Here is a 21,275-nt window from a genome sequence, read left to right as displayed (position 1 = left end):
TTATAAGGAACTAGGCAAAATTGATTTCCGCCTGTTTATCAAAAACATGTCCTCTTGTTTATATTTTGAGGTCTGGCCTGCTCACTGAGCGTATTTTTAAAGAGCCGCGGTATTTTGACCGTGCAAAGGTAGCATAATCATTAGTCTCTTAATTAGTGGCTGGAATGAATGGCTTGACGAGAAATCAACTGTCTCTTAATAAATTTTTGAATTTAACTTTTGAGTCAAAAGGCTTAAATTCTTCTTTAGGACGAGAAGACCCTATAGAGCTTGACATTTTACTTTTATATAGTTTTTTGTTTGTCTTTCTATATTTAATGATGATGTTTTGTTGGGGTGACATGACGAATAGATAAACTCTTCATTATTATATCATTTATTTATGTTTGTTATTTTGATCCATAATTTATGATCATAAGATTAAGTTACCTTAGGGATAACAGCGTAATTGTTTTTGAGAGCTCATATCGACAAAGCAGATTGCGACCTCGATGTTGGATTAAGAAAAATTTTGGGTGCAGGAGCCCAATGATTAGGTCTGTTCGACCTTTAAATTCTTACATGATCTGAGTTCAGACCGGCGTGAGCCCGGTCGGTTTCTATCCTAAGATTGTTAATCCATATTAGTACGAAAGGACCATATGGTTAAACTATTTTTTGTTATATTGATTAATATTAATTTATTTACTATTTTGACAGATTAATGTGTTGAATTTAGAATTCATTTATGTAGATTTTTTCTACAAATAGTATTGATACTTTATGATTTATTTATATTTATTTTGAATTTTCTTTTATTGGTTATTTGTGTTTTAATTAGTGTTGCCTTTTTAACTTTATTAGAGCATAAGGTTTTAGGTTATATTCAGATTCGAAAGGGTCCAAATAAGGTAGGTTTTGTTGGAATTCCTCAGCCATTTAGAGATGCTATTAAGTTAATTTGTAAGGAGCAGCCAATTCCTATTATATCTAATTACCTACTTTATTATTTTTCCCCTGTTTTTAATTTAATGATTTCTTTAGCCGTTTGAGAAATTTTTCCTTATTTAACTTATATGTGTTCTTTTTCTTATGGATTTTTATTTTTTTATGTTGTACTAGATTAGGTGTTTATACTGTTATAATTGCTGGTTGATCTTCTAATTCAAATTATTCATTATTAGGTTCTCTTCGTTCTGTTGCTCAAACAATTTCTTATGAAGTTAGTTTAGCTTTAATTTTATTGTCTTTAATTATTTTAATTGGTAGTTTTAATATGTTTGATTTTATAAACTATCAGCTTTATTGTTGATTTATTATTATTTCTTTTCCTTTAGCTTTAGCTTGTTTTGCTTCTTGCTTAGCTGAAACTAATCGTACTCCTTTTGATTTTGCTGAAGGGGAATCTGAGTTAGTTTCAGGATTTAATATTGAGTATGGTGCGAGTGGTTTTACTATAGTAGAATTGTCTTCATAAGAATGTTATTGGCTTTAATTTTTTTGGGCGGTGATTTTTATTCTTTTATATTTTTTATTAAGCTTGCTATTATATCTTTTGGTTTTATTTGGGTTCGTGGAACATTACCACGGTTCCGTTATGATAAATTAATGTACTTAGCTTGAAAAAGTTTTTTACCTTTATCTTTGAATTTTTTTATTTTCTTTGTTGGTTTAAAGATTTTATTTATCTCATTTGTTTAGTGAAATTTTTTGAGAAAAGTTAATAGAAGAGTTAAACTTCTAATTTTATGTTTTCAAAACATATGCTTTTCCTAAGCTAATTAACTTTATTCCTTAATTAATTTATCTCATGCGTTTGCAACATGGACATTAATTAAGAAATATGTGAAGTAAATAATTGTTAAGATTTGACCTGTTATAATATAAGGTTCTTCAACAGGTCGTTTACCAATTCACGTTAGTAACCATACAACAACTACTATAATTCAGAATAAAATTTGATTAATAGGGTAAAATTGAATGCCTCGGAATGGTGTTTTATTATAAAATGGTAAAATTATTAAGATTCTAATTGATAAAAATAATGCAATAACACCTCCTAACTTATTAGGGATAGATCGTAGAATTGCATATGCAAATAGGAAATATCATTCTGGTTGAATGTGAACTGGTGTTACTAATGGGTTGGCAGGTACAAAGTTATCTGGATCTCCTAATAGGTAAGGATTAATTAAACATAGTATAATTAATAATGATGTTATTATTACAAATGTAATAGAATCCTTAAAGGTAAAGTATGGATGGAATGGAATTTTTTCAATATCTCCATTTAGTCCAAGAGGATTATTAGATCCTGTTTGGTGAAGAAAAAATAAATGAATTGCTGCTATAGCAGCAATAATAAATGGTAATACAAAATGGAATGTGAAGAATCGATTTAATGTTGCATTATCAACAGCGAATCCTCCTCATACTCATTGGACTAAATCTGTTCCTAAGTATGGGATTGCTGATAATAAATTAGTAATTACTGTTGCACCTGAAAAAGATATTTGGCCTCAGGGTAAGACATATCCTATAAATGCAGTTGCTATAACTAAAAATAAAATCACTGTACCAATTATTCAGGTATGTATATATATATAAGATCCATAGTAAATTCCCCGTCCTACATGTAAGTAAATACAAATAAAAAATATAGATGCTCCATTTGCGTGTAAGGTTCCAATAATTCAACCATTATATACGTCTCGGCAGATGTGTACTACACTACTGAATGCTATTTCAATATTTGATGTATAATGTATAGCTAAAAATAGTCCAGTTACGATTTGAATTACCAAACATAACCCTAATAGGGATCCAAAATTTCATCAAAATGAAATATTTGTTGGGGCAGGTAAGTCAATTAAAGAGTTATTAATAATTTTAATTAAAAGATGTCTTAATCGTAAGGGTTTATTCATTAGTAATTATCTTATTTTACGAATAGGTCCCTGATTAATATTGGTGATTTTAACAACTGCTAGTAGTGCTAAAAATAAATAAATAATTATTATTATTGTAATAATGAATGTTGGTCTATTATATAATTTTTCTAAAGATATTGTTATTTCTTGATAATTGATTGAATTATCAATATTTATAGTTTCGGTGTTTTTGAAAAAGTCTATAAATATAGATATATCTAGAATAATTAATATTAATATGATAAATACTCACATTATTAATGTAATAATTATAGTGATTGATTTAGGCTGAAATATTTCGTTTGATGCAATTCTTGTAATGTAAATAAATAATACTAGTATACCACCAAGAAATGTAAAAATAAAATATATGATAATCAATATCTTTCTATTATTGTTCCTGTTATTAATCCAACTAGGAAGGTTTGAAGGATAATAAAAAGCATTATTGATATTGGGAGTCTTAATTTAATAAAATTAATATTTATTACATTTGATAATGATATAATTATTATTTTGATCATTTCAGGGGTTAGTTTATTTAAAATACCGGTTTTGGGAACCGATGATGGAAGCTTTTCCACCTCTGAAGTTTTAAAAGTGGGGGCTGGACTTATTTCCGGTTTACAAGACCGGCGTTTTTTTTAAACTATTAAAACTAATGTTTATATTCTCTATTTTTACTTCTTTATTGATTTATTTTGCTGGTGTTTATGTTTTTTCTTCTAAACGTAAACATTTATTAATGGTTCTTTTGAGATTAGAATATATTGTTCTTTCTTTATTTATGTTAGTTATTGTTTTTCTTATTGAGTTTGATTATGATTATTTTTTTCCTGTTATTTTTTTAGTTTTTTCTGTTTGTGAGGGTGCTTTAGGTCTTTCTATTTTAGTTTCAATAATTCGTTCTCATGGTAATGATTTTTTTAATTCTTTTGGTTTATCTTTATGTTAAAGTATTTATTTATAACTATTTTTTTGATCCCTCTTTGTTTATTAAATAATTGTTGATGGTTGGTTCATTCTTTAATGTTTCTGTCGGGTTTTGTTTTTATAATTTGTGTTTATTCATATGCTGATTTGAATATAATTAGATATTATTTTGGTATTGATTATTTTTCTTTTAGTTTAATTTTACTTAGTTTTTGGATTTGTTCTTTAATAATCACTGCTAGAGGTTCAGTTTATTTAAGTTCATATCATTCTAATTTTTTTGTTTTTATGGTTTTGATTTTAATAATTATGCTTTATTGTTCATTTGCTACATTAAGTCTTCTTTCTTTTTATATTTTTTTTGAGGCTAGATTAGTTTCTACTTTACTTTTAATTTTGGGTTGGGGTTATCAACCTGAGCGTTTGCAGGCTGGTGTTTATTTAATTTTTTATACTTTGGTTGCTAGATTACCTTTATTATTAGTTTTATTTAAGGTTTATGATTTTTCTAATACTTTATATTTTCCTTTATTGGTTGATTTTGGTTCTTATTATTTTATGTTTTATGTATTTATAATTTTGGCTTATTTAGTTAAGATACCTATGTTTTTGGTTCATTTATGACTTCCTAAGGCTCATGTAGAGGCCCCTATTTCAGGTAGAATAATTCTTGCTGTTGTTTTATTAAAGTTAGGTGGTTATGGTATTTTTCGTGTTATAAAGGTTATTTCTTATTTGGGTTTAAAGTTTAATTATTTTTGATTGTCTTTAGGTTTATCTGGGGGTGTTATTGTAGGATTTATTTGTTTTCGTCAGGTTGATTTAAAGTCTTTAATTGCATATTCTTCTGTTGCTCATATAAGAATGGTTATTGGTGGATTGATGACTATGAATTGATGAGGTTGTGTAGGTTCTCTTTCTCTAATGGTTGGTCATGGTTTATGTTCTTCTGGTTTATTTTGTTTATCTAATATTATTTATGAACGTTTAGGTAGACGAAGATTATTAATTAACAAGGGTATAATTAATTTGATGCCAAGAGTGGCTTTATGATGATTTCTTTTAAGATCATCAAATATGGCTGCTCCTCCTTCTTTAAATTTGGTAGGTGAAATTAGATTATTAAATAGAATTATATCTTGATCTTCTTTTAGATTCTTTGCTTTGATTTTTTTATCTTTTTTTAGAGCTGTTTATACTTTGTATATATATTCTTATTCTCAGCATGGGAATTATTATTCTGGTGTTTATACTTGTTCTCTTGGTTATTTTCGTGAATATCATCTTTTACTTTTACATTGATTGCCTTTAAATATTCTCTGTTTAAAGGGTGAATATTTCTTTGTTTAGTTTGCTTAAGTATTTTAATTAAAAATATTGTTTTGTGGAATCAATGATATGAAGTTTTTCATCTTAGGCCGTGAATTTATTTTCTATTTGTTCTTTGAGTTTTTTTTCTTTGTTTATTTCGAGAACTATAATTTTTATTTTAGGTATTTATTATTTAATAATTGATTATAGAGTTTTTGTTGAGTGAGAGCTTTTCAATTTAAATGGTCCTATAGTTGTTATAACTTTAATTTTGGATTGAATATCTCTTATTTTTATATCTTTTGTTATATATATTTCTTCTTTGGTTATTTATTATAGAGAGGATTATATATCTGGTGAAAAGAATATAAATCGTTTTATTATTATTGTTTTAATTATTAGTCCTAATTTAATTAGAATTTTATTAGGTTGAGATGGTTTAGGTTTAGTTTCTTATTGTTTAGTTATTTATTATCAAAATGTAAAATCTTATAGTGCTGGTATATTAACTGCACTTTCTAATCGTATTGGTGATGTTGCTATTTTAATTTCTATTGCATGAATGTTAAATTTTGGTGGTTGAAATGATATTTATTATTATGATTTTATTTCTAATTCTTTTAAATAAAGCTCATTACTATATTAATTGTTTTAGCAGCTATAACTAAGAGAGCTCAGATTCCTTTCTCTTCATGACTTCCTGCTGCTATAGCAGCTCCTACTCCTGTTTCTGCTTTAGTTCATTCTTCTACTCTTGTTACTGCTGGTGTTTATTTATTAATTCGTTTTAGACCAATATTGGATACTTATAATTGTGGTTGATTTTTACTTTTAATTGGTTGTATAACTATATTTATGGCTGGATTGGGCGCTAATTTTGAGTTTGATTTAAAGAAGATTATTGCTCTTTCTACTTTAAGACAACTTGGTTTAATAATAAGAATTTTGGCTATAGGTTATCCAAAGCTTGCATTTTTTCATTTATTGGCTCATGCTTTATTTAAGGCATTATTATTTATATGTGCAGGTTCAATAATTCATAATTTGAAGGATTCTCAGGATATTCGTTTTATAGGATCAATTGTTAATTTCATACCTTTAACTTCAGTTTGTTTTAATGTTTCTAGTTTATCTTTGTGTGGAATACCTTTTTTAGCGGGATTTTATTCAAAGGATTTAATTCTTGCAATGGTTTGTTTAAGATGAATTAATTGTTTAATTTTTTTTCTTTATTTTTTTTCTACTGGTTTAACTGCTTCTTATTCTTTTCGTTTGTTTTATTATTCAATATCAGGTGATAATAATTTTTATTCTAGATTTTCTTTTCATGATAAGGGTTATTATATTTCATTTGGAATAATTGGTCTATTGTTTGTTGCTGTTTTTGGTGGTAGTCTTTTATCTTGATTAATTTTTCCTATTCCTCATGTGATTGCTTTACCTTATTATTTAAAGTTTTTAACTATTACAGTTGTTATTTTAGGTGCTTATTTAGGTTATCTTATTTCTAATTTTGATTTTTCTCATAATTTATTTTCTTTAAGTATACTTTCTTTTGTTAGATTTGCTGGTTCTATATGATTTATACCTTTTCTTTCAACTAAGTTTATTAGATATATTCCTTTAAAAATAGGTTATTATTCATCTAAGTCATTTGATTATGGTTGAGGTGAATTACTTGGTGGTCAAGGTTTATATAGATTATTTATTTATTTAATTGGTTATATTCAAGGTTGATATGATTCTAATTTCAAGATTTATCTTTTAACTTTTATTTTTTGAATATTTATTTTGGTAATATTATTTTTCGTTTACTTAAATAGCTTATAATTAGAGCGTGACACTGAAGATGTTAAGGAAGTATTTTTACTTTTAAGTATTTATAAATATAGATATATTATTTTTACAGTGAAAATGTAATGTTTTATTTAAACTATATAAATTTTAGAAATGTTAACGGAGTTTAACCGCTAATATAAAAAGTTAGCAGCTTTCATATTGGCTTTACATTTCCTTAATTGGAACTATTATAGTTCAATTATATTATTAACAGTAATACGCCTCTTTTTGGCTTCAATTAATAAGAATAAGGGTAGTACATACCAATCTTCCAGGTCGAAACTGACTGCAATATTTCGCTTCTTATTCTATTTAAGGTTGATTGATAATATCAATACTTTTTGAATGCAACCCAAATGTTATATTTAACTACAACCCTTTATTCTGCTCATTGTAATGCTCCTTGGTTTCATTCATGGTATAGTCCTCCTAATAGAACTAGAATAAAAAATATTGTTGATACTGTTCAGATTATGATGTCTGAAGTTTTAAAAATAATTACAATTGGTAGAATTAGTGCAATTTCTACATCAAAAATTAAAAAGATTACTGCGATTAGGAAGAATCGTATTGAGAATGGTATTCGTGCTGATCTTTTTGGATCAAACCCACATTCAAATGGTGATCTTTTTTCTCGATCATTAATTAATTTTTTTGATAGTGTTGTTGCCAGGATTATAACAATTATTGGAATAATAAATATAATGAAAACTCTTGTTGATAGAATTAGAATTGTTTTTCTTGATTTATATCAAGCTTTCTGATTGGAAGTCAAATGTACTATTTATACTAGAAAAACAATTATCTACCTCATCAATAAATAGAGATATATAAGAATAATCATACTACGTCTACGAAGTGTCAGTATCATGCTGCTGCTTCAAATCCAAAGTGATGTCTTGGTGAAAATTGATTTATTGAGTGTCGAAGTAGACATGTTGATAAAAAGATTGTTCCAATAATTACGTGTAAACCATGGAATCCTGTTGCAACAAAGAATGTTGATCCATAAACTGCATCTGCAATGGTAAAAGGTGCTTCTCAATATTCATATGCTTGAAGTATTGTAAAGTATAGTCCTAATAACACTGTGAAGAATAATCCTTGTAGTGCTTGAGTATGATTAGATTCCATTAAACTATGATGTGCTCATGTTACTGTTACTCCTGATGCTAAAAGAATAGCTGTATTAAGTAATGGAATTTGTATAGGGTTAAAGGGTTGAATTCCTATTGGAGGTCATAGTATTCCCAGTTCAATTGTTGGTGCTAATCTTCTTCTAAAGAATGCTCAAAAAAAAGAAACGAAAAATAATACCTCTGATGCAATAAATAAAATTATTCCTCATCGTAATCCAATTGATACAAATCCTGTATGTAATCCTTGATATGTTCCTTCTCGTACTACATCTCGTCATCATTGAATTATAGTTAGTAGGGTAATTCCAAATCCAATTATGAATAAGTTAATATTAAATAGGTGGAATCATTTGGCTAGTCCTGATACTAGGACTATTGCTCCAATTGCTCCTGTTAATGGTCAAGGTCTATAGTCTACTAAGTGGAATGGGTGGTTTGAGTGAGTTGTTAACATAGGTTTAATATACTTCTCTAGAATATAGAGTTCTTAGAATTGAGAAAACATAGGCTTGAATTATTGCTACTGCTGATTCTAGAATTAATAGAAGTATTTGTCCAATAATTAGTAATGAGATTAAGTTTATTGCTATAGATGGTCCTGTGTTTCCTAATAAGGTTAATAATAAGTGTCCTGCAATTATATTTGCTGCCAACCGTACTGCTAATGTACCTGGTCGAATAACATTACTAATTGTTTCAATTAGTACTATAAATGATATTAATGCAGGCGGTGTACCTTGTGGTACAAGGTGTAAATATATGATTAGTATGGTTAATTCATCCAAATAATATAAATCTTAGCCATATAGGTAGGGCAATTGCAAATGTTAATGCTAAATGTCTTGTTCTAGTAAAAATATAAGGGAATAATCCTATGAAATTGTTAAATAATATTATAATAAAAATTGAGATGAAAATGAATGTTGTTCCATTAAATGATTTTGGTCCAAGAAGTGTTTTAAATTCATTATGTAAGGTTAAATTTAGTTTATTTCAGATAATGTTAATTCGTGATGGTGTAAGTCAAAATAGTGATGGGATTAATAATAGTCCTAGAAATGTTCTAGTTCAATTTAATGATAAATTAAAGATGTTAGTTGATGGGTCAAATGTTGAGAATAGATTTGTTATCATTTTCAATTTAAGTTTTTTATTTCAATTGTTCCTTTTTCTGCTCTTTTAATAAGGTTAGGTTTAAATGAGAAGAAGTTTATTTGATTAAACAAGATTAATGTAGCTGAAAATATAATGAATAGTGAGAATCATATAAGAGGGGATATTTGAGGGATTTGGATATAATTTCCCCATCAGAAGTAGTCGTTAATTTACTATTATTTGGTTTAAGAGACCATTACTTACTTTCAGTCATCTGATGAATTTCAAGGTGTACTAACTTTTTTTAGTTACTTTAGATTGACACTCTAATGTTATTTATTTTAACTAACTCCTTAAATTATCTTAGATAATCACTTAATAAATAAATTTACTGAAGTTCTTTCAATTACAATTGGTATAAATCTGTGGTTTGCTCCACAGATTTCTGAGCATTGTCCAAAGAATAATCCAGGTCGATTTATTGTGAATGTTCCTTGATTTAACCGACCTGGCGTTGCATCAATTTTAACCCCTAATGCAGGAACTGCCCATGAGTGTAGAGCATCTGATGCTCTTGTTAATACTCGTACTTCTGTATTTATTGGTAGGATTGTTCGGTTATCTACAACTAGTAGTCGGAATCCATCATTATCTAGGTCTTGTTCTGGTGTTATATAAGTGTCAAATTCTACGTCTATGAAGTCTGAATATTCATATCTTCAATATCATTGTCGTCCAATGGTTTTAATTGTAATTATTGCATCTACTGAATCATCAAGTAAATATAATAGTCGTAATGATGGAAGGGCAATAAAAATTAATGTAATTGCTGGTAAAGCTGTTCAGATTGTTTCAATTAAATGTCCATGAAGTATATTACGGTTAGTATAGGCAATAAATAATATATAACTTAGGGCATAACCTACAATTACTGTAATTAATAATAATACGACCATAGTATGATCATGAAAGAATGATAATTGCTCCATTAATGGTGAAGCTCCATCTTGAAGAGATAAATTTGATCATGTTGCCATTAATAAACATTTTCTAATAAAAGGTCAAACCTTTATTTGTAGAGCTTAAATCTACTGCACTAATCTGCCATATTAGAATCTAGAGATTAATGGTAATTCTGAGTAACTATGTTCTGCAGGAGGGTTATTTTGTAGTCATTCTGTTGATCTTCTTATGTTAGCTCTAAATATAATTGCTCGGTTTGTAATCATTCTTTCTCATATAATTACAATGAATATAATGATTCCTACAATAGAAATTGTAGACCCAATTCTTGATACTACGTTTCATGATGTATATGCGTCTGGGTAGTCAGAGTATCGTCGAGGTATTCCTGCTAATCCTAGGAAGTGTTGAGGAAAGAATGTTAAATTTACTCCAATGAATATAATTGTAAATTGGATTTTTAATCATGTATTATTTATAGTTAATCCTGTAAATAGTGGATATCATTGAATGACACCTCCTATAATTGCAAATACTGCTCCTATAGATAATACATAATGAAAGTGGGCTACTACATAATATGTATCATGTAATACAATATCAAGTGATGAATTTGCTAATACTAATCCTGTTAATCCACCAATTGTAAATAGGAAAATAAATCCTAGAGCTCATAATAATGGTGGATTGAACTTGAATTTAGTTCCATATAATGTAGCTAATCATCTAAATACCTTAATTCCTGTAGGTACAGCAATAATTATTGTTGCTGATGTAAAATATGCTCGTGTGTCAACATCCATTCCTACTGTAAATATATGATGTGCTCATACAATAAATCCTATTAGTCCAATTGATAGTATAGCATAAATTATACCTAATGTTCCAAATGATTCAATTTTTCCTCTTTCTTGACATACAATATGTGAAATAATTCCGAACCCCGGTAGAATTAAAATATAAACTTCTGGGTGTCCAAAGAATCAAAATAGATGTTGATATAGAATTGGGTCACCCCCTCCTGCAGGGTCAAAGAATGATGTATTTAAATTTCGATCTGTTAATAATATAGTAATAGCTCCTGCTAAAACTGGAAGTGAAAGAAGGAGAAGTAATGCTGTAATAGCTACAGATCATACAAATAAAGGTGTTTGATCTAAAGTTATACTTTCTGATCGTATATTAATTGCTGTTGTAATGAAATTCACTGCACCAAGAATAGATGATACACCTGCTAAGTGCAGTGAAAAAATAGCTAGATCTACAGATGCACCCCCGTGTGCAATAGCTCCTGCTAGAGGAGGGTAAACTGTTCATCCTGTACCAGCACCATTATCTACTATAGAAGATGTAAGAAGAAGGGTTAGTGAAGGTGGTAGTAATCAAAAACTTATATTATTTATTCGTGGAAATGCTATATCTGGTGCACCAATTATTAGTGGAACAAGTCAATTACCAAATCCACCAATTATAATAGGTATTACTATAAAGAAAATTATTACGAATGCGTGAGCTGTAATAATAACATTATAAATCAGGTCATCGCCAATTAGAGATCCGGGTTGGCCAAGTTCAGCACGAATAAGTATTCTTAATGATGTTCCTACTATTCCTGCTCATGCTCCAAATATGAAGTATAAAGTACCAATGTCCTTATGGTTTGTTGAGAATAATCATTTTTGCGGTAAGATGGCTGAATTTTAGGTGGTAGACTGTAAATCTACTTATGAGATGTTTTCTCTCTTATCATATTTAGGTCTTATATTCAATTATGATTCTAGACTGCAATTCTAGAGGTGTAAAATTTTACTAAGGCCTAAAAGATTATTCTTTTAATTATAACTTTGAAGGTTATTAGTTTGATTAACTTAAGTCCTTAGTATAATGAAATTAAGGTTGATGTTGAAATCAATCCTATTGTTGAAATTATTACTGTTATAGGAAGAATGATTCTTGATTTTTGGGACTTTATCTTTATAGATCACGAATTTTCTGTGTATGATATAATTAGAGCTGAGAATCTAATACGTATATAGTAGTAGAGTGTAATTGTAGTTAATACAACTATAATAGTTATAATAGTTGTTATATTGTTTTCTATTAATGATTGTATTACAATTCATTTTGGTAAGAATCCAAGGAATGGTGGTAGTCCACCTAAAGATAATAAAGATAAGAATATTATGAATTTAATTTCGGTTTTTATATTTCTGGCTGAATAAATTTGATTTATGAAAAATAAATTTATTTGCTTAAATAATAAAACTATAATTAATCTTAATAGTGAGTAAATAATGAAGTATAGTTCTCAGATGTTTTCTCTGACTGTTAATGATCTAATTATTCAACCTAGATGTCTGATTGATGAATATGCTAAAAGTTGTCGTAAGGATGTTTGATTTAAACCTCCTATTGCCAAAATAATAATTCTTAAGATAATAATTGTTCAAATAAAAGTTCTTAATTGAATACAATAAGATAAGACCATTATTGGGGCGATTTTTTGTCATGTTATTAATGTGAAACAATTATTTCATCTTGATTCTCCTTTAACTTCTGGAAATCAGAAATGGGAAGGTGCAGCTCCAATCTTTAATAATAGTCTAGATCTAATTATTATTGATGGGATAAATTCTGTTTCCCATCCCATGGGATATTTTATTTGAATCAGCAAAATTGAAAATAATAATATTGTCGATGCTATTGCTTGGACAATAAAATATTTAATTGATGATTCATTTATTATTATATTTTTATTTCTTGTTAGGAGCGGAATAAATGAAAGTAAGTTGATCTCAAGTCCTATTCAAACCCCAAATCAGGAATTTGATGAAATGGACAGGATCGTTCCTATCATTAATGTTGATAGGAAGAGAAGTTTTGTAGAGTTGTTGGTCATTAAAAAGGAGAGGATTGATACCTCTATAAATGGGGTATGAACCCATTAGCTTGTTTAGCTTACCTTTTTACATTAAGGTGTATGATGCACGTTAGTTTTAGATACTAAAGGAGGTAGTTTAATTCCATCTTATGTAATTTTAATGAAGGTAATTTTATTTACTTTATTTACCCTATCAAGGTAACCCTTTAATCAGGCACTTCATTTATTTAATATATAAATCGAAAGTTTTTTTTTTAAATTCTTTTATGTATTATTTTGTTTCATTAGGATTAATTTATCCTGCTCATTTTATTTTTATATATATATATATAATAAATAATTTATATTAATATATTACATTTAATTGAAATTAAAGTATTATAAGTTCATCTTACCATTATCAATTGATTATTTTAATGCAATTATTTACCTAGGATTATAGCTACTTATGTTTTTAGCTTAAAATAGGTTATTATAATATAATAAATATAATAATATGTAATTTAATATTTAATATTATTATAATTGGATATAATAAATAAAATTATTAATTTAAATGTAAAATATTATAATTAATATAATTATTTATATCCAATAGGAATTCAACCCTTTAACCCTATACAAATTCCATTACTTAATACAGCTATTCTTTTAGCATCAGGAGTAACAGTAACATGAGCACATCATAGTTTAATGGAATCTAATCATACTCAAGCACTACAAGGATTATTCTTCACAGTGTTATTAGGACTATACTTTACAATACTTCAAGCATATGAATATTGAGAAGCACCTTTTACCATTGCAGATGCAGTTTATGGATCAACATTCTTTGTTGCAACAGGATTCCATGGTTTACACGTAAGTATTGGAACAATCTTTTTATCAACATGTCTACTTCGACACTCAATAAATCAATTTTCACCAAGACATCACTTTGGATTTGAAGCAGCAGCATGATACTGACACTTCGTAGACGTAGTATGATTATTCTTATATATCTCTATTTATTGATGAGGTAGATAATTGTTTTTCTAGTATAAATAGTACATTTGACTTCCAATCAGAAAGCTTGATATAAATCAAGAAAAACAAGTCTAATTCTATCAACAAGAGTTTTCATTAGATTTATTATTCCAATAATTGTTATAATCCTGGCAACAACACTATCAAAAAAATTAATTAATGATCGAGAAAAAAGATCACCATTTGAATGTGGGTTTGATCCAAAAAGATCAGCACGAATACCATTCTCAATACGATTCTTCCTAATCGCAGTAATCTTTTTAATTTTTGATGTAGAAATTGCACTAATTCTACCAATTGTAATTATTTTTAAAACTTCAGACATTATAATCTGAACAGTATCAACAATATTTTTTATTCTAGTTCTATTAGGAGGACTATACCATGAATGAAACCAAGGAGCATTACAATGAGCAGAATAAAGGGTTGTAGTTAAATATAACATTTGGGTTGCATTCAAAAAGTATTGATATTATCAATCAACCTTAAATAGAATAAGAAGCGAAATATTGCAGTCAGTTTCGACCTGGAAGATTGGTATGTACTACCCTTATTCTTATTAATTGAAGCCAAAAAGAGGCGTATTACTGTTAATAATATAATTGAACTATAATAGTTCCAATTAAGGAAATGTAAAGCCAATATGAAAGCTGCTAACTTTTTATATTAGCGGTTAAACTCCGTTAACATTTCTAAAATTTATATAGTTTAAATAAAACATTACATTTTCACTGTAAAAATAATATATCTATATTTATAAATACTTAAAAGTAAAAATACTTCCTTAACATCTTCAGTGTCACGCTCTAATTATAAGCTATTTAAGTAAACGAAAAACAATATTACCAAAATAAATATTCAAAAAATAAAAGTTAAAAGATAAATCTTGAGATTAGAATCATATCAACCTTGAATATAACCAATTAAATAAATAAATAATCTATATAAACCTTGACCACCAAGTAATTCACCTCAACCATAATCAAATGACTTAGATGAATAATAACCTATTTTTAAAGGAATATATCTAATAAACTTAGTTGAAAGAAAAGGTATAAATCATATAGAACCAGCAAATCTAACAAAAGAAAGTATACTTAAAGAAAATAAATTATGAGAAAAATCAAAATTAGAAATAAGATAACCTAAATAAGCACCTAAAATAACAACTGTAATAGTTAAAAACTTTAAATAATAAGGTAAAGCAATCACATGAGGAATAGGAAAAATTAATCAAGATAAAAGACTACCACCAAAAACAGCAACAAACAATAGACCAATTATTCCAAATGAAATATAATAACCCTTATCATCAAAAGAAAATCTAGAATAAAAATTATTATCACCAGATATTGAATAATAAAACAAACGAAAAGAATGAGAAGCAGTTAAACCAGTAGAAAAAAAATAAAGAAAAAAATTAAACAATTAATTCATCTTAAACAAACCATTTCAAGAATTAAATCCTTTGAATAAAATCCCGCTAAAAAGGTATTCCACACAAAGATAAACTAGAAACATTAAAACAAACTGAAGTTAAAGGTATGAAATTAACAATTGATCCTATAAAACGAATATCCTGAGAATCCTTCAAATTATGAATTATTGAACCTGCACATATAAATAATAATGCCTTAAATAAAGCATGAGCCAATAAATGAAAAAATGCAAGCTTTAGATAACCTATAGCCAAAATTCTTATTATTAAACCAAGTTGTCTTAAAGTAGAAAGAGCAATAATCTTCTTTAAATCAAACTCAAAATTAGCGCCCAATCCAGCCATAAATATAGTTATACAACCAATTAAAAGTAAAAATCAACCACAATTATAAGTATCCAATATTGGTCTAAAACGAATTAATAAATAAACACCAGCAGTAACAAGAGTAGAAGAATGAACTAAAGCAGAAACAGGAGTAGGAGCTGCTATAGCAGCAGGAAGTCATGAAGAGAAAGGAATCTGAGCTCTCTTAGTTATAGCTGCTAAAACAATTAATATAGTAATGAGCTTTATTTCAAAAGAATTAGAAATAAAATCATAATAATAAATATAATTTCAACCACCAAAATTTAACATTCATGCAATAGAAATTAAAATAGCAACATCACCAATACGATTAGAAAGTGCAGTTAATATACCAGCACTATAAGATTTTACATTTTGATAATAAATAACTAAACAATAAGAAACTAAACCTAAACCATCTCAACCTAATAAAATTCTAATTAAATTAGGACTAATAATTAAAAAACCTATAGAAAGAATAAATATTAAAACAATAATAATAAAACGATTTATATTCTTTTCACCAGATATATAATCCTCTCTATAATAAATAACCAAAGAAGAAATATATATAACAAAAGATATAAAAATAAGAGATATTCAATCCAAAATTAAAGTTATAACAACTATAGGACCATTTAAATTGAAAAGCTCTCACTCAACAAAAACTCTATAATCAATTATTAAATAATAAATACCTAAAATAAAAATTATAGTTCTCGAAATAAACAAAGAAAAAAAACTCAAAGAACAAATAGAAAATAAATTCACGGCCTAAGATGAAAAACTTCATATCATTGATTCCACAAAACAATATTTTTAATTAAAATACTTAAGCAAACTAAACAAAGAAATATTCACCCTTTAAACAGAGAATATTTAAAGGCAATCAATGTAAAAGTAAAAGATGATATTCACGAAAATAACCAAGAGAACAAGTATAAACACCAGAATAATAATTCCCATGCTGAGAATAAGAATATATATACAAAGTATAAACAGCTCTAAAAAAAGATAAAAAAATCAAAGCAAAGAATCTAAAAGAAGATCAAGATATAATTCTATTTAATAATCTAATTTCACCTACCAAATTTAAAGAAGGAGGAGCAGCCATATTTGATGATCTTAAAAGAAATCATCATAAAGCCATTCTTGGCATCAAATTAATTATACCCTTGTTAATTAATAATCTTCGTCTACCTAAACGTTCATAAATAATATTAGATAAACAAAATAAACCAGAAGAACATAAACCATGACCAACCATTAGAGAAAGAGAACCTACACAACCTCATCAATTCATAGTCATCAATCCACCAATAACCATTCTTATATGAGCAACAGAAAAATATGCAATTAAAGACTTTAAATCAACCTGACGAAAACAAATAAATCTTACAATAACACCCCCAGATAAACCTAAAGACAATCAAAAATAATTAAACTTTAAACCCAAATAAGAAATAACCTTTATAACACGAAAAATACCATAACCACCTAACTTTAATAAAACACCAGCAAGAATTATTCTACCTGAAATAGGGGCCTCTACATGAGCCTTAGGAAGTCATAAATGAACCAAAAACATAGGTATCTTAACTAAAAAAGCCAAAATTATAAATACATAAAACATAAAATAATAAGAACCAAAATCAACCAATAAAGGAAAATATAAAGTATTAGAAAAATCATAAACCTTAAATAAAACTAATAATAAAGGTAATCTAGCAACCAAAGTATAAAAAATTTAATAAACACCAGCCTGCAAACGCTCAGGTTGATAACCCCAACCCAAAATTAAAAGTAAAGTAGGAACTAATCTAGCCTCAAAAAAAATATAAAAAGAAAGAAGACTTAATGTAGCAAATGAACAATAAAGCATAATTATTAAAATCAAAACCATAAAAACAAAAAAATTAGAATGATATGAACTTAAATAAACTGAACCTCTAGCAGTGATTATTAAAGAACAAATCCAAAAACTAAGTAAAATTAAACTAAAAGAAAAATAATAAATACCAAAATAATATCTAATTATATTCAAATCAGCATATGAATAAACACAAATTATAAAAACAAAACCCGACAGAAACATTACAGAATGAACCAACCATCAACAATTATTTAATAAACAAAGAGGGATCAAAAAAATAGTTATAAATAAATACTTTAACATAAAGATAAACCAAAAGAATTTAAAAAATCATTACCATGAGAACGAATTATTGAAACTAAAATAGAAAGACCTAAAGCACCCTCACAAACAGAAAAAACTAAAACAATAACAGGAAAAAAATAATCATAATCAAACTCAATAAGAAAAACAATAACTAACATAAATAAAGAAAGAACAATATATTCTAATCTCAAAAGAACCATTAATAAATGTTTACGTTTAGAAGAAAAAACATAAACACCAGCAAAATAAATCAATAAAGAAGTAAAAATAGAGAATATAAACATTAGTTTTAATAGTTTAAAAAAAACGCCGGTCTTGTAAACCGGAAATAAGTCCAGCCCCCACTTTTAAAACTTCAGAGGTGGAAAAGCTTCCATCATCGGTCCCCAAAACCGGTATTTTAAATAAACTAACCCCTGAAATGATCAAAATAATAATTATATCATTATCAAATGTAATAAATATTAATTTTATTAAATTAAGACACCCAATATCAATAATGCTTTTTATTATCCTTCAAACCTTCCTAGTTGGATTAATAACAGGAACAATAATAGAAAGATATTGATTATCATATATTTTATTTTTAACATTTCTTGGTGGTATACTAGTATTATTTATTTACATTACAAGAATTGCATCAAACGAAATATTTCAGCCTAAATCAATCACTATAATTATTACATTAATAATGTGAGTATTTATCATATTAATATTAATTATTCTAGATATATCTATATTTATAGACTTTTTCAAAAACACCAAAACTATAAATATTGATAATTCAATCAATTATCAAGAAATAACAATATCTTTAGAAAAATTATATAATAGACCAACATTCATTATTACAATAATAATAATTATTTATTTATTTTTAGCACTACTAGCAGTTGTTAAAATCGCCAATATTAATCAGGGACCTATTCTTAAAATAAGATAATTACTAATGAATAAACCCTTACGATTAAGACATCCTTTATTTAAAATTATTAATAACTCTTTAATTGACTTACCTGCCCCAACAAATATTTCATTTTGATGAAATTTTGGATCCCTATTAGGGTTATGTTTGGTAATTCAAATCGTAACTGGACTATTTTTAGCTATACATTATACATCAAATATTGAAATAGCATTCAGTAGTGTAGTACACATCTGCCGAGACGTAAATAATGGTTGAATTATCCGAACCTTACACGCAAATGGAGCATCTATATTTTTTATTTGTATTTACTTACATGTAGGACGGGCATTTACTATGGATCTTATATATATATACATACCTGAATAATTGGTACAGTGATTTTATTTTTAGTTATAGCAACTGCATTTATAGGATATGTCTTACCCTGAGGCCAAATATCTTTTTCAGGTGCAACAGTAATTACTAATTTATTATCAGCAACCCCATACTTAGGAACAGATTTAGTCCAATGAGTATGAGGAGGATTCGCTGTTGATAATGCAACATTAAATCGATTCTTCACATTCCATTTTGTATTACCATTTATTATTGCTGCTATAGCAGCAATTCATTTATTTTTTCTTCACCAAACAGGATCTAATAATCCTCTTGGACTAAATGGAGATATTGAAAAAATTCCATTCCATCCATACTTTACCTTTAAGGATTCTATTACATTTGTAATAATAACATCATTATTAATTATACTATGTTTAATTAATCCTTACCTATTAGGAGATCCAGATAACTTTGTATCTGCCAACCCATTAGTAACACCAGTTCACATTCAACCAGAATGATATTTCCTATTTGCATATGCAATTCTACGATCTATCCCTAATAAGTTAGGAGGTGTTATTGTATTATTTTTAGCAATTAGAATCTTAATAATTTTACCATTTTATAATAAAACACCATTCCGAGGCATTCAATTTTACCCTATTAATCAAATTTTATTCTGAATTATAGTAGTTGTTGTATGCTTACTAACGTGAATTGGTAAACGACCTGTTGAAGAACCTTATATTATAACAGGTCAAATCTTAACAATTATTTACTTCCCATATTTCTTAATTAATGTCCATGTCGCAAACGCATGAGATAAATTAATTAAGGAATAAAGTTAATTAGCTTAGGAAAAGCATATGTTTTGAAAACATAAAATTAGAAGTTTAACTCTTCTATTAACTTTTCTCAAAAAATTTCACTAAACAAATGAGATAAATAAAATCTTTAAACCAACAAAGAAAATAAAAAAATTCAAAGATAAAGGTAAAAAACTTTTTCAAGCTAAGTACATTAATTTATCATAACAGAACCGTGGTAATGTTCCACGAACCCAAATAAAACCAAAAGATATAATAGCAAGCTTAATAAAAAATATAAAAGAATAAAAATCACCGCCCAAAAAAATTAAAGCCAATAACATTCTTATGAAGACAATTCTAGTATATTCAGCTAAAAAAATTAAAGTAAAACCACCCGCACCATACTCAATATTAAATCCTGAAACTAACTCAGATTCCCCTTCAGCAAAATCAAAAGGAGTACGATTAGTTTCAGCTAAGCAAGAAGCAAAACAAGCTAAAGCTAAAGGAAAAGAAATAATAATAAATCAACAATAAAGCTGATAGTTTATAAAATCAAACATATTAAAACTACCAATTAAAATAATTAAAGACAATAAAATTAAAGCTAAACTAACTTCATAAGAAATTGTTTGAGCAACAGAACGAAGAGAACCTAATAATGAATAATTTGAATTAGAAGATCAACCAGCAATTATAACAGTATAAACACCTAATCTAGTACAACATAAAAAAAATAAAAATCCATAAGAAAAAGAACACATATAAGTTAAATAAGGAAAAATTACTCAATCGGCTAAAGAAATAATGAAATTAAAAACAGGGGAAAAATAATAAAGTAGGTAATTAGATATAATAGGAATTGGCTGCTCCTTACAAATTAACTTAATAGAATCTCTAAATGGCTGAGGAATTCCAACAAAACCTACCTTATTTAGACCCTTTCGAATCTGAATATAACCTAAAACCTTACGCTCTAATAAAGTTAAAAAGGCAACACTAATTAAAACACAAATAACCAATAAAAGAAAATTCAAAATAAATATAAATAAATCATAAAGTATCAATACTATTTGTTGAAAAAATCTACATAAATGAATTCTAAATTCAACACATTAATCTGTCAAAATAGTAAATAAATTAATATTAATCAATATAA

The 21,275-nt window shown here is 27.1% G+C and overlaps 1 protein-coding gene and 3 long non-coding RNA genes across 5 annotated transcripts in view; 2 read left to right on the top strand and 2 right to left on the bottom strand.

Annotated features, from left to right (window-relative positions):
- The window catches only part of LOC126306435 (uncharacterized), a 212,163-nt gene that overhangs the window by 91,885 nt on the left and 99,003 nt on the right, over positions 1–21,275 (top strand). The gene's annotated exons all lie outside the window — the stretch shown is intronic.
- Positions 1–21,275, bottom strand: part of LOC126306420 (NADH-ubiquinone oxidoreductase chain 5-like) — a 211,580-nt gene that overhangs the window by 105,870 nt on the left and 84,435 nt on the right. The window lies entirely within an intron of this gene.
- Positions 1–21,275, bottom strand: part of LOC126306433 (uncharacterized) — a 153,718-nt gene that overhangs the window by 71,082 nt on the left and 61,361 nt on the right. The gene's annotated exons all lie outside the window — the stretch shown is intronic.
- LOC126306437 (uncharacterized) overlaps positions 1–21,275 on the top strand; it is a 92,705-nt gene that overhangs the window by 70,951 nt on the left and 479 nt on the right. The gene's annotated exons all lie outside the window — the stretch shown is intronic.

Source organism: Schistocerca gregaria, unplaced genomic scaffold (genome assembly GCF_023897955.1).
Source record: "Schistocerca gregaria isolate iqSchGreg1 unplaced genomic scaffold, iqSchGreg1.2 ptg000333l, whole genome shotgun sequence".
Taxonomy (NCBI): domain Eukaryota; kingdom Metazoa; phylum Arthropoda; class Insecta; order Orthoptera; family Acrididae; genus Schistocerca; species Schistocerca gregaria.
Note: the sequence above shows the minus strand (reverse complement) of the source record. Positions and strands in the feature narration are given on the sequence as shown.